At 41.7% G+C, this 13,925-nt stretch overlaps 1 protein-coding gene across 1 annotated transcript in view; it reads right to left on the bottom strand.

Moving 5' to 3' along the window:
• Positions 1-11,383, bottom strand: part of FGFR2 (fibroblast growth factor receptor 2) — a 141,279-nt gene extending 129,896 nt beyond the window's left edge. The window contains exon 1 of the mRNA XM_048506542.1: positions 11,323-11,383. The gene's annotated coding sequence lies outside the window, so the exon portion shown is untranslated. The remainder of the gene's footprint in view (positions 1-11,322) is intronic.
• Positions 11,384-13,925: the final 2,542 nt, after the last annotated feature.

Raw genomic sequence — 13,925 nt, 5'->3', positions numbered from 1 at the left:
CAGTGGTGCAGACTTACACCACCACAAAGTGTGGCATAAGTCACTCTGCACAATGGACTTTCCTGGGGGAGCAAATGTTTTCACCTTCTCTCCCAGTGCCTACACTGCCAATTACCTCTTTGGAGGCAGCATGGCAGTGCCTTCCCCAGCCACCACTCTACCTCCCACCCCTTGGATTGGGCTGTAAATTAATTCACTCTACCTCCCACCCCTTGGATTGGGCTGTAAATTAATTCATTCAATGAGTTGCTTCTCTGTATTCTTTCCTAGCCATGTAATGCACTACAATCAGCTTTTTGTGCATGCATGTTCCCGAACAGTTCAATTGAGTTATAGTATTTTCCCACCATTTCCCGCCAGTCGCTGCACTTTTGACCCTTTTGACTGAGGTATTGTAGGATGCTGCCATAACAGAATTTGGCAAGATTGGCACACTGTATTATTCCTTCTGAGTGGACACTGGCTTCATGTTGACGATCTGGGTACCAATAATACACAACTTTCTAATTATTGGTCTCATTTACATGATTCATTTGTACTTGTAGTTGGGTAGCAAATACATTGTATTATCACTTTTGACCACTGATGAAGGCCTGTGGGTTGAAACACGTCTGATTTTAAGTCATAAGGTATGACATAGGACAGTGGTGGCGAACCTTTGGCACTCCAGATGTTATGGACTACAATTCCCATCAGCCCCTGCCAGCACGGCCAATTGACCATGCTGGCAAGGGCTGATGGACTATGATCCATAACATCTGGAAGTGGAATTTTCCTACCGGACATCTCTCTTTGTGTTAAGTCAGTGCTTTTATACACATAGGGAAGGCTGTCATGGGCCATTTACTATGATGAGATAATTTTAATTTGAATAAATGCATATATATATTTACTATATATCAGTTTTAAATTTAGTGGCCCTTATCTATTCTTGACCTTTTGGTACTTAATTCCTTTGGGGGGGGGTTAAGTTTATTAATTTCCCCTTTTCTGGTTGGTACCACAGTAAGGCAAGACAGAATCTCACACTGACTGCCACTACTTTCCTCAGAGAGGTAATGTTTTTCACAGCAAAGGTAAAATAGCTGTCCATTTCAGGAACTTCAACCTCCAAACCCCTTCAAAAGTTTTACATAGGGAGATAATTTCCTCCCTCTCAGTGGCATCAAATCTTCTGTGACCAAACAGAGTGCAGGGCTGGCTCAGCCTATCAAGTGGTTTCCCTGTTCCCAGGCCTCTACGCTTCACTATGAGCGTAAACAAGAATGGCTCCTAACAGATCTGCAGTTTAAAATTAACTTTTCCTCTGCAGTTTGTCACACTGACCAATGTTGGCTCCACTCCCCAGGAATGTCCCAGCCTGCCCATTCCCCATGCTGGCTTCCAATCAGATGCCAGCACAACTCTGCAGCGGCCCCAATTTCTGGATTTCACCACTACAGATCTGAGGAGCTGCCAGCACCTTTGCCCCCTCTGCTGGTGGGGATGTCCCTTGCGCCAGTGGAGGGGGCAAACATGTTGGCACAGTCCCGCACTGGCTCCACAACTCAATGAACTGTAATAGACTTTAAGGGCTGACAGTGCTTCAGCGTAAGTAAGTGTTAATGACTGGTTTTCAGCATGCTAAGCCAACTGAAAGCCTCTCATTCTAGATAAACTCCACCAAAAGCAGTCCAGAAAAGATAAAGTTCATGAAGTTCTACAAATATGAACACTCAAAGGTCTTTTACTTAAATTGGCTATTTCTTCATATCTTGAAGGTGATGTAAAAGGGTGGTCCTTAGAGCATGTTCTTCATGGTCTCATGAAGAATTTCTGCCCTAGCTTGTATGAAAATGTATTCAAATTTCAAGTGTTCAAGATCAATTTAAAGAGCCATGATGAAGTATTACAGTTACACATGATTTAGTATTAATGTGTTCTGTGGAACTTAAGCAAAGACATTATAGGATTAAAGCCCAGCATGTGATCACCCAGAGGAGTTCTGAATCCCTTTAACCTTTAGGGTTAGACTTGCTTGAAAGCATGATAGCTCCAAATGACATGGAAAATTTGAAACCTACATCTCAATACACAAACGATTAAATTAAACTGAATGTAGATCGGTTGCGCTGTTTTTAAACTGCAGCATATGAACTGAAAGACTTAACAAGGGCCATGCAAGCTTGTCACTGGAACAAAGCCAGTGCAACAATAGAATTAACAGAGTTAATCTATCCCATATTTGCCATGGTAAAATAAATAATTCCTCAAAGATTCCTCTTGGTAGGGAAGCCAGAAGGAACTGAAGATGATCCTCTGAAGATGCCAGCCACAGATGCAGGTGAAACGTCAGGAGAGAATGCTGCTAGAACACGGCCATACAGCCCGGAAACCACACAGCACCCAGAAGGAACTGTTCATCAGCACATTTCCAAGGAAACTTCACTGCTTCTCGCCCTGATAAAGGCAAATCAAATATTTCTCATAAATTGGCAAAGCTTTGATATTGACTCTGCATATGTTAAAATATACTACACTTATGCTGAAATAAAAAGTGATAGGACTTAACTTTACTGGTTTCTCCAGTAAAAACGTGGAATCACTAAGTTTAATTATAAAGCCTGTACTGCCATTCAAAACCAAAGTTTGGCTGCTAAAATTTGCATTTTGCAGCATTAGAGCTGTTTGTAAAATTCAAATCTGAGTTTTCCATGTCATTAAAAAAACTAATTAAAAATTTCTGAGAATTTCATTTCCCATGACTGGGAAAAGAATGAGCTTACATTACAGTGTCATCCTAAGCAGAATAACATCCTTCTAAGCCAGTTAACCCAGAAACATGTAACTCAGCCTTCCATTCTTCAGAGGCTGGTAAAATGAGTACCTAGCTTACTGGGAGTAAAATGAGTACCCCAGCTTACTGGGGAAGGCAATGGCAAACCACCCTGTAAACACAGTCTTTCTAGTAAATGTAATGATGTAATGTCAATAATGACCTGGTGCTTGCAAAGAGAACTACCTTTCCTTTACCTTTCAGGTATGATGTACTTTAACAAGATTTTTTCCCACACACACACTATATATATAGTTCAATTACATTTGACAATTTATGGTTCAAATAGGCATAAGAAGAAGTCAGTACTATAAGCCTTAATAAGCATGAGCAACTAACTTACCCATTCCAAATCTAGCCCATTCCAAATTTTATATTCCTTCTACTAAATAAAGAATGCTACAAAATATTTGTTATTTTATAGCAAAAGAGAGCAAAGGGTCATACCATGCTTAATCAAGGCATTTGCTACTAAAAGGGATAAACGCTCAAAACCATAATCCAGTAGTTATTAATATGAATAATTAGAAGGATACACCAAAAATGTGCTGGGTAGTTCATGGAATTGCATTGCATATTTTGAATTATTTGCTAGTACTTTGAACGCAGTTCATTTCATGCGCAGTTATGTAACAACAGTATGCACATAAGAATCATGCTTGTTTTATGGGGTTATCTGTCCTTAGAGTGTATTGGTTGCAAATATAAGCAAATACAAGCAAAACTGGGTGCTGTGGGTTTTCCAGGTTGTACGGGCGTGTTCCAGTAGCATTTTCTTCTGACCCGGAAAACTCACAACATCCTAGTGATTCTGGCCATGAAAGCCTTTGACAATACTAGCAAAACTGCTTAGTCAATATTGTTGCTAAAACCCACTATTTCCATTTAATTGTATATCAAGTGGCTGGGAAAGAATAGGATTTATCTAGCACATTAAACATGATAGAAGAATCAATTTGGTCAGATATCTTGGCTACTTCCTGATAGAGATGACCATGACTGGGAATAGAATGAGTTTACATTTCCTTCATTTTGCCTTTCCTCTGTTCCTCCCACATGCTCCCTTTCTGTGACTGCCCTCTCTGTGGCCCCATTAACTCCTCTGCCTCAAATCTATTCCTTACTATCACTTTAGCTACTTTCAGAAAACAGCAAGTTTTTTTTAATGTCAATACTTCCAACCATATTTAAGAAATTTCCTTTCTGTGAGGGGAAGGGGTTTCTGTGGAGGTAGTCACCATGAACACGAACATCTGGACAATAGGAAGCTTACACATGGGTTATATACAAATACAGTGCCCACATGCTGAATTAAATTATTGTAGTAAATACCATTAAGTACTATAGCATTCATCAAATACTTAAACACATGGACAACTTTCAGTAGGAAAATATGTTAACAATAAAATAAATCCCTCTGCCTTTCAGGGCTGCAAATTCCATTTTAAAGGAGCAATAAAGGCTCAGGGAGTCTCAGAGGAAACAATGCATTACAAGTTCTACCTAGAGGTTGCCTCGTTCATCTGACCTTGCTGTTCTTTGCAGGGTAATGTGAGCTCTCTAGTCATCAGTTGGCCAAGATGTCTTTTCTGGAAATGAACTTTTCAGAGCAAAGGTTTCCTCTAAAACATTTAAGTCAGAACAGTGTTTGGCAGCTAGTAACCCACCAAGAAAATGTATGCCTATCCCCAGCTACACATATCAACCTACCAAGTGTTCAATACACTTCCTTCTTTCTTTCTTTCTTTCTTTCTTTCTTTCTTTCTTTCTTTCTTTCTTTCTTTCTTTCTTTCTTTCTTTCTTTCTTTCTTTCTTTCTTTCTTTCTTTCTTTCTTTCTTTCTTTCTTTCTTTCTTTGATGTCTGTAAAAGCCTGGAAGTTGTCATCACTTGACAGGTCACAATATATGGCGGAAGGACTGTGTTTGGCTTAGTGTGTTGCAAACTGTGAACACTTTGCTTACTGCAGTAATTTTCAAGCTTTGGAGTACAGGGGAAACCCAAACAGCATGTTTTTTGCTGCTAATTTCCTAGTTGTACCTCAAAGTTTGGAAGTTTCCAAACTTGCAAACCTGTGACACCTGGTTTGAAAACTGGACATTTATATATTCTTGTCCAAATATCTCAACATGAATATCTTATAACAGAAGCTGATGAATATCTTATAACAGAAGACTGCAAGTTAAACCACACCTCTAACAGAACAGTGATTTTTGTTGGTTTTCACTTCAACTAGACAAATAGCCATGGATGAGCAGAAGGGAAATTTACAGTGATAGCCAGGAAGATGAGCCTGAAAATGGGGCAACATGTACAATAGAAGGGAAGATTTGCAATTTCACACATTTCCACTGAGAGTGGAAGGCTTGATCTATAGTGACAGCCAGAACATACAAACTGTCCCAAAAATATGCAAGATGTAGTATCATATTAGGATTTTACTCACAATGATTCAACAAACGAGCCCACTGTGATCAACGTTGGCTGGCAATGGGTCTACAAGAACTTAGACAAAGGTGTTTCCAAATTCAGCTACCTTTTACTGAAGATGCTGATTATTGAGCATCTGTTATGTGTCACAGAATTCATCCAAATTTTAAACAGCTAACTGATAATAAAGCCCAGATTGGACATTACACTATAATGCACATCCCCAACTTTATTGAGTCTGCAGACTTTTTTGCAATTTTGAGATATGGTAGTGGGTGCTATCACTTAAAGAATGCCATGTGGGTTAGACCAATCACAAAAATACCACATAAGAGGTACGTTTTCCATGGAAGGCGAGTAAATAGCTTCGTCGGCGCATTTCGGCGCCCGACCTGGCCAACTGCTGGACCGTCAGCATGGGCGGTCCTGGTGCAAAATTTAACCGGGCAGCAGGTGCGTAGACGCCCGGTGCCGGCGTTACCCGGCGATGTCCCTGGGCCTCCGGCATGTCACGAGGCCTGGGGACCGCCCCGTGCCTAGTGCCTGCTCCATGCGAAGCGCAGGGCAGGGAAGCGTAATCCCAAACCTCAACAACGCTGCGCCGGAGAGCCCGAAGAATTAAGAGTAAGTGCCGGGTGGGGGAGGCTGCCGATGAAGCTGCTGCTGTTCGCTCAGCAGCGGCTTCACAGCGGCGTTTCCCCAAAAAGAGCGCTGGGAAGCGCTCTGGGGAAACGCCCGACTTCAGGCAGGGTAGGCTGATGCATTTTACCCTGAGGAAACGGCGCGGCTGCGTTGCGCTGTTGCCCTACGATGCTGAATGGCGACAAGCGTGACGGCGTTTTGCACCGTCTCCGAATTAAGCCATTTAATGCCCGTCACGCGGAAAGCGATGGCCATAGATTAACGCATAAGGTGTATTTCCATTACAAAATAATTACATACTGCAGCAAACAATAATGATTCCTTCTCCCACATTATTGTTTTCTCCCCACTGGACCAAACACACGATCACAACATTTTCCAGACAATGAGAATGCGACGGCACACCCCAGACCTTCTATACTTCTTCAGGCAGAGAAACCACTCACTCAGCTTTTTCTTGCAGTTTATCCTTCAGGGACTGAGGTGCTTCAGAAATATGGCAGCATAAGGTAAAAAGCACTTTCTTTCAGTCCAATAAGACATCCCAGAAGATGAAGTATGCCTGTTGGCTTTTATTTTCCTTTCCAGGCACCCCCCTTACTAAAGCACACTAAAATAAATATACTGAGGCACAAGTAAATTTAAACAGAAACACAGTTTTATTTAACAGACAGAAGAGATGGGAAATGGAGGAATATTAACTTGGAGAAGGATGGATGAGGCAAATAAGGCAGGAGGCAAGAGAAATAAATACACTAATTACACAAGCACTTGGTACAGAGGTTTAGAGTATTTTTATTTCTACAGAACTGCATTTAAGATTATTCAATTATAGTTCGGCTTAGATGTTGGTTTCATAAATGTTAATCAATTTATACAGTTCCTTTTTTCTTAGAGGGTACTGGCTTATGGTTTCTATACACAGGGTTCTAACATAGGCTAAATACTCATCCACAGTACTTTCACTCAAGCCCTCCCATTACAAAAACCCTCAAAAATAAAATTAACTCTCCACTGACATAAACTAAGCAAATTCCTATACTCCATACTCACTGGTACACTGGAACTCTTCTCTGCCTAGAAGAAATTTCTATCCTGGTTTATATGATCGTTCACTTGGCCCTCCAGAAACCTTTTCCCCCAGTATACTTGGTCTGTGTATAGTTGCTTTCTACCAGCACTCAGGCTGATAACAATAGTTCCTGTCACACACTTCAACAAAACTATTCTTAGTTTTTACTCAGTTAAGACAAGATCTTAATAGCAGAAACATGAAAGTCCAAAAGCCTATGAAACTGTATTAACAAGGAGTTTATCTCCCCCCCCCACACATCACACTGTTGCTTCCCCAAACAGAGTGCAGAAGGCATGGGAGCCTATAAGGTGGCTCCCATGCTCCTAGGCTTCCTGTGTCACACTCTGAAGGTAAACAATTCTTTTCTTAGACAGAACTGCACTTTAACTTATCTTCTTCCTTACAGTCAGTCACAGAGACCCATTTCAATCCTCTACATTCTATGTATTTCTGATAACCAGATAGTTGTCCCAAATTCCCCTCCCCAAAACATACACACACCAAAAATGAAAAACATCCATACAAAATAATAACAAGAAACAAGACAGTAATTCTTACATTTCACTCAGACCTTTCCACTTGGTGGGGGGGCGGGGAGAGAGAAAATGAGAATCCCAAGAGGACTCAAAAGAAGTTTGGGGAACAGAGTAGGCAGGGCTATCTACCCCCACCCCCCAGAAACAAGCAAGAACTGGATTCTAGAACTCTTTTTGTTTTCATGAGACAAAAAGGATTAAGCAGTCTGGATAAGGAGCTGACACCTGCAGGGCAAAATGAACATACATGAAGATGACATCGATCTATCAAGGTCAGTATTGAATCAGACCATCGATCTATCAAGGTCAGTATTGTCTGCTCAGACTGGCAGTGACTCTCCAAGGTCTCAGGCAGAGGTATTTTACATCACCTATTCCCACACCCTTTAACTGAAGGTGCCAGGGATTTAACCTAGGACCTTCTATATGTCAAGCAGATGCTTTCCTGAGCCATGGGCTTTCCATATGAAGGGGAAAGTGTGCTGGAGAGAAGGGGAAAGTGTGCTGCAGGTGATGTGTAATAGTTTTTGAGTAGTTAAGCTAGTAGGCAGAAGATTGCTGCATGACAAGGCAGGTAGGTGGAAGGGAGAGTGAGAGTAAAGAGGAAACACAGAGAGCAGGTCTAACAGTGCCAAGGGAGCGAGGGTTCCACTTGGAACACTTGGAAATAAGCACTTGGAAACAGAAGCGGATTCCGCATCGGACAACACAGCGGTGTGAAAGCAGTGTGAAAATGATGTAAACCCTTTTACACCGTTTAAAACCCTCTTATACCATTTTCACACCACTGTTTTTGGCCCATGCGGAATCTGCATTACTTTCAATCTTTCCTATAATACTCATTCTCTCCCTATCCACACTTGAGAGCTCTGTCTCACTCTCAGTTCAACTCCCAAAGTAGCCCCGTGTAGCATGTGCCACTACCTGACAGAGTGGGACAGCCATTATTGTTACTGGCTTCACATCTGTCAGAGGCAGTGGTGTGCAGGACATGAAAGCAAGTGGGCTCCGGGATAGGTCAATGACACCATGATGTCCTCAAGAATAGGGTGGAGATTTCAGGTTTTCACTGCAGTAGTAGAGTTACACCAGAAATGATTGATTGTTAAAAAATGCAGGGAGTGATCCAAAGAAGGTCTACTTAGAAACAAACCCCACTTAATTCAATGGGCACCCACAAAAGTACTTTCATGTATGTATGCATGTATATATTTGAAACATTTGTAATCCACTTTTCTGCCTAGTTAGGGCCTTCAATGGGTAAAAACATTTTAAATCAGTGTTAAAATCAGCTCTGCCCTGACATGGATAGCCCAGACTAGGCTGATCTTGTCAGATCTCAGAAGCTAACCAGGGTTGGCCCTGATTAGAATTTGGATCAGATATCTCTACCAGGATCATGATGCAGAGATGGGCAATGTCAAACTACCTGTGTGCAAGCAAGCAATGGCAAACTGCCTTGAAACCCTTATGGGATCATCTGTGGCACACACACAACATAAAATCAACTTTAAAAGCAGTGCATATATATAAAGCCAGCAGCCAAATGCAAACAAGAAGGAGAATCAGTAAGGGAATACCAGATAAAACAAAAAAAGTCTTGCTGGAAGACAATGATAGAAGGGCATAGAAGACTCTCCATAAGGAGCAAATTCTATATGTTTGCACTCATAAAAGAGATATAGAATAGCTTGATATCATCTGGAGTTAAAAAAATCAAGTCAATTCTATGACCAAAAGGGTCATTCAACCTAATTCAGTGTGTGTGTTGGGGGGGGGGGGTGTGTGTGTGTGTTCTTTTTGTTTTGAGACAAACCTAAGATGAGCGATGCCTCAAAACCTGCAGGTTTGGATTTTAAGTTGTGATTGCAAGTTGTGATTATGCCACCAATTTACTGATGATTCGATGACCATTTGTCAGTGTTCACTGGGTGGCTGTACAATAGCAAGCACAATCAACTTTCATGCATGCTTGTTTTCTCTACAGAACAGGCTTTTTTTTTTTGCTTTGCAATCAAATTTAGATCTATCAGAAATACCTTAGAAAATGAATATTATTTGAAGTTGATTCTGCCTTCCACTGTTCCAGTTAATGATTTCCAATTATAGATGTCTAAATGTGAAGGATTTTCAAGCACATGTGATTTTGCAAAGGACCATGGGAGTTACAGTTTCCCACCAAGTTAGTGGTTTACATCTTTAACCACCACCACTGCATTATTACTCCCTTTTAGATGCACTACTTCTCCCTCTACTACAAGTACTGTAGTTTGGATCCGGGTTTTTAAAAATTATTTGTTTCGGGTTTTTTACATACATATGGATAGGAGGACAGATACTCCGGGACCCATTCAAAGAGTGGAGAAATGCTATGCAAAGCAAAATGACACCAGTTTGGGTTGGGGTGACCCACTGTACTTTAGCCAAATTAAGCAAAAGAAGGAAATGATCTTTGCTATTAATGCCCGACTTGCCAGGGCTTCACAATGTAATACCCTGGTCAACATGACCCTTTCATCCTTTTGACGAAGAAGTACTAGAAGCACTGGCACAAAAACAATCCACTGCTGCCAGTGCCCTGACAATGGATGCAGCCAAAAATTGCTTCAGTCTCAGCACACACACCTTATTTGTATATTCATGCTGCTCTAGGGCTCCAGTCCACAGACTCTCCCCCCAGATCCAGACTAACCTCATTCAGCAGAGTGACAAGTCCAATAAAGTATCAAGGTAGAGCGAGTAATACAGCTAGTAAACACAAAAGCTACCATGTAACCACCAAACATTTGAGAAGAAATTTGGGACATTTGCCATACCAACAAATTAACCCCAGAATTGACTCACCAAAACTGCTTCCATTGATTACAGTAGCTTCACTGTTTGCTAAACTAGTTTGTGGCAAAGATCATGCTACCCTCCTAACCCTCTTTGCCATCAAGTCACTGCTCACTTATAGTGAACCCATAGGGTTTTCAAGACAAGAGACATCACGCCCTGGCATTCCTTGGAAGTCTCCTATCCAAATACTTGTCAGGACTGAGGCTGAGCGTGTGTGACTGGACCAAGATCACCCAGCTAGTTTCTATGGCAATGGGGATTTGAACTTGAGTTTCCCAGATCCCAGTCTGACACCTTACCCACTACACCACTCTGGCTCTCATGATACATGAGGTAAACTTTTTAAAGCCAATTTCTAATTTACTTGTGTGTTTACGTTTATATATTGCCAAGTGGTTTGTTGCTGTATAGTACCAAAGGGGCGGGAGGTAATCCAGAACAGCTTGGCATAGGATGGTTTGAACCAGACTGTACTATTGCCTCATAAGGCCTTTCTTCATTAAGTCTCCTCCTCCATTCTGACATCCCATCAGAGGACCTTCACATTACAGGATATAAAGAAGCAGCCAACAGAGGAATAGCATATATTGAAAAACACAAATCCAGCCAAGATGAGAACTGAACATTGCCGGGCTACCAGTCCTATGTCCAAACCACTATAATAAACACAAGACCTTTCCCTCTGCATCCTACCTTGCCAGCCCATAAGAAATCCAGATGGTTATTGCATTCCCCCACTCCCAAATGAGCAACATTTAGTACACAGCAGTGAGAGCAACTCTACAGAATGCTGTTGAAGCACAAAGGGACCGAGCAGCAAATGGATTTAAGTGGCTGTTCCCATCATAATACACCTATGTCTTTCACTTCAAATTACATTCAGCAAATGCAAAGAAAGGAGTGACAAAGATGCCTTGCCAGCAGTACTAGACATGGTGTCACACAATCTAACTAACAGCATACAATTTGACAATAAACCATACATTACCTGATCTCTTTTCTCCCCCATTCAATATGCAGAGGCTTTAGGAACACAAGATACTACTAGGGTAGGCAAAGCCATTGTCAAATAGGTGTGCCTAACTACTTTCTGCATGTTGCAGCTTGACAGTTCTCCCCTCCCGCGTGGGTGGCATTCTTACAAAGAGGCAGAGACTTGTAACTCATAAAATGGTATCACAATGCAAAGTTAACTCACTGAGTGCCTTAAGAGGTGCAGAGCTAAAGCATAACACAAAGGGAAGATCCAGATTTTCTTTTATATGGCAAAAGTACAAGTGGGTTATTCATGAAGTGTGTGGGAGCCAGGAATCTGCTTCAAGATAGTGCTTTTAATGCAGGCAGGATCACATTCTCTGAGCTGACAACATGAAGCAGCTTGTTTCGTGGAAGATACCACCCTTCCCTCAAACAGCACAGCCATGTGCTAGTATCAGCTAATCTGGGTCATTATTTCTTTTTTCAGATTATTTTAAAATGTGTTGGAGGCCAGGTTCTCCCTCTTTCTGAGCCATGAATGTGCTGGAATCATTTCCAACCTTATTCAGGCTGGCCAATAAAAGCAGGTCTACACCTTTCCTTCTGCAGTAAAACCAAGTTATTCTTTTACTTGCATCTGTTCATCTGTCTGATCTTCTGACAATGGACTGCAAAATAGCATGAGCTATTCTGCAGTCTCATTGGCATTAGAAAATGGTAGGCATGTTGTTTTTAAAAACAGGATACATTCATGTTTGAACAAATTTAATGTGGGTCAATAACTCTTCCCCCTTCCCATGAGTACCAGAAGTGGAATAAATTATGCAAACCAGAAAATTTGCATATCAGTTGCTTATTTTACATAATTTATTCTGCTTCTGCTATTCGTAGGGAAAAACTATGCAGGACACAAAGCTTTGCCCCATGATCCCTCAAAATCCCATTCAGGCCACAATCAATTGAAGTGAATCGTCTATATGAGGTAAGACAAAATAAAGGATACTGATGAAGGTTAGTTCAAGAATTTTTTTAAAAAAGTAATGTCATAGGACATTATAACTTTAGAGTATCCGCTGTAAATAACTCATGAACGAGTATTCCTTAAAATCCAAACAGTTCATAATTCTGAATGTCCAAAAAGTTTCCATCTGACTACAGCTTCTCCAGCATGGCAGGACCTATCACACATTTCCCCTATTTATCCAGTTCCTCCTCAAATATTTGTGTCATAGACCTGACCCCTACACTGAAGCAAAGCCCATCAGGATATTACAGCTGTTACATGAGTACACCTGGTTGAACAAAAACATAATTCTAGAGAACAGAAAGGTTTAAAATTATCTGAAAAAAGCAAGGTAACATATGTAAAAAAGAAATACCAATTAACTAATACCAATTAGTTCCTCTATATATTGGTAAAATGCTTCCAGTAAAAAAAAAAATTAGAGATAAAGGCCCATTATGCAAGGAGCACACCCCACAATGCTTCTTACTTCATAGTGCCTTCACAGGGGAAATGTGAGGAGGTGCCCCACTGTCTGGTATTGGGCTTGCTGGGCTTGCCTTCCAGGTGTTTCCCCACACACACTCACAAGATTGCCAGCATTTTTGTGTAGCCCTTTAAAGGGCATATATTCCTTCCTGAGAAGACTTTTCATAATCATCCATGAGTGTTGTACACTTAAACTCAATTCCAACCTGGTACACAGACAAGGAACCTCTTTCACATCATCCGCTCCTTCAGTTTGTTTTTACTTAGAGATTTGATCTGTCCTCCCTTTCCTTCCTTATGCCGGCCCAGCCCACCCCCTTCCACTGGCTCATTCATGCTCAAGGGTAGAGAGCGAGACCTGCCTCACTTGTGCTACCTATGCAGAACTCCTGCAGGCAGAACAGGCAGTAGAAAGCAGCCCAGAGTTAGGCAAAGCCATCTCCCCTTCTCCAAGCTGCCTTGCACCCATTCTCCAGCTGAAAAGGAAGGTTGAAAGCTGACACCCCATCTCTCCACCCTGCCTGTCTCTTTTCCAAATTGGGGCTGTATACATACATTGCCTGCTTCCTTCCTCTCCTAAGGCTCCCACCCACAGGGCAGCAGTGCTGTGGCAGCAGGAGCCTTCCCTCACCGGCGCCCCTCTCCATTATAATGCCCCCTCTCCTGTCAAATCCAAGCTGAGGTGCAGGAGCACTTGAGCTTGAGCACTCCAAACACAACACAAGTGTGACAGAAAGGCATTTTCAGCCCTTGAACTGTCATACTAATATATCATTATTGTGCATGCTTCAGGAACATCAGTACATTTTTGTTTTGGGGAAAAAATCCCAGCAGTAGATCTGCGAGCATACCTGTGAGATGTGGGGGGGGCGGGGGGCGGGAAGGAAAGACAGACTGGAGGGAGCAACACCCCACATTAAGAGAAAACATTGGGTTTTCTTGCTCTTGCTAACTGCAGGGCTTCCGAGATCTTCAGCACTGTTAAGTATAAACATGTCGGTACAGAAATCTCTGCTATGAAGAAAACATTCATGCGCTGCATGGCTGAGCAGAAGTGTATGATCGCCCAAAGATACTTTTGATCCCATTTTTAAAAGCTGTTATTTTCACCTTCAGTGTTT

The sequence above is a fragment of the Sphaerodactylus townsendi genome, linkage group LG08, assembly GCF_021028975.2.
Source record: "Sphaerodactylus townsendi isolate TG3544 linkage group LG08, MPM_Stown_v2.3, whole genome shotgun sequence".
In the NCBI taxonomy this organism is placed as follows: domain Eukaryota; kingdom Metazoa; phylum Chordata; class Lepidosauria; order Squamata; family Sphaerodactylidae; genus Sphaerodactylus; species Sphaerodactylus townsendi.
This window is presented reverse-complemented; position numbering and strand designations above follow the sequence as displayed.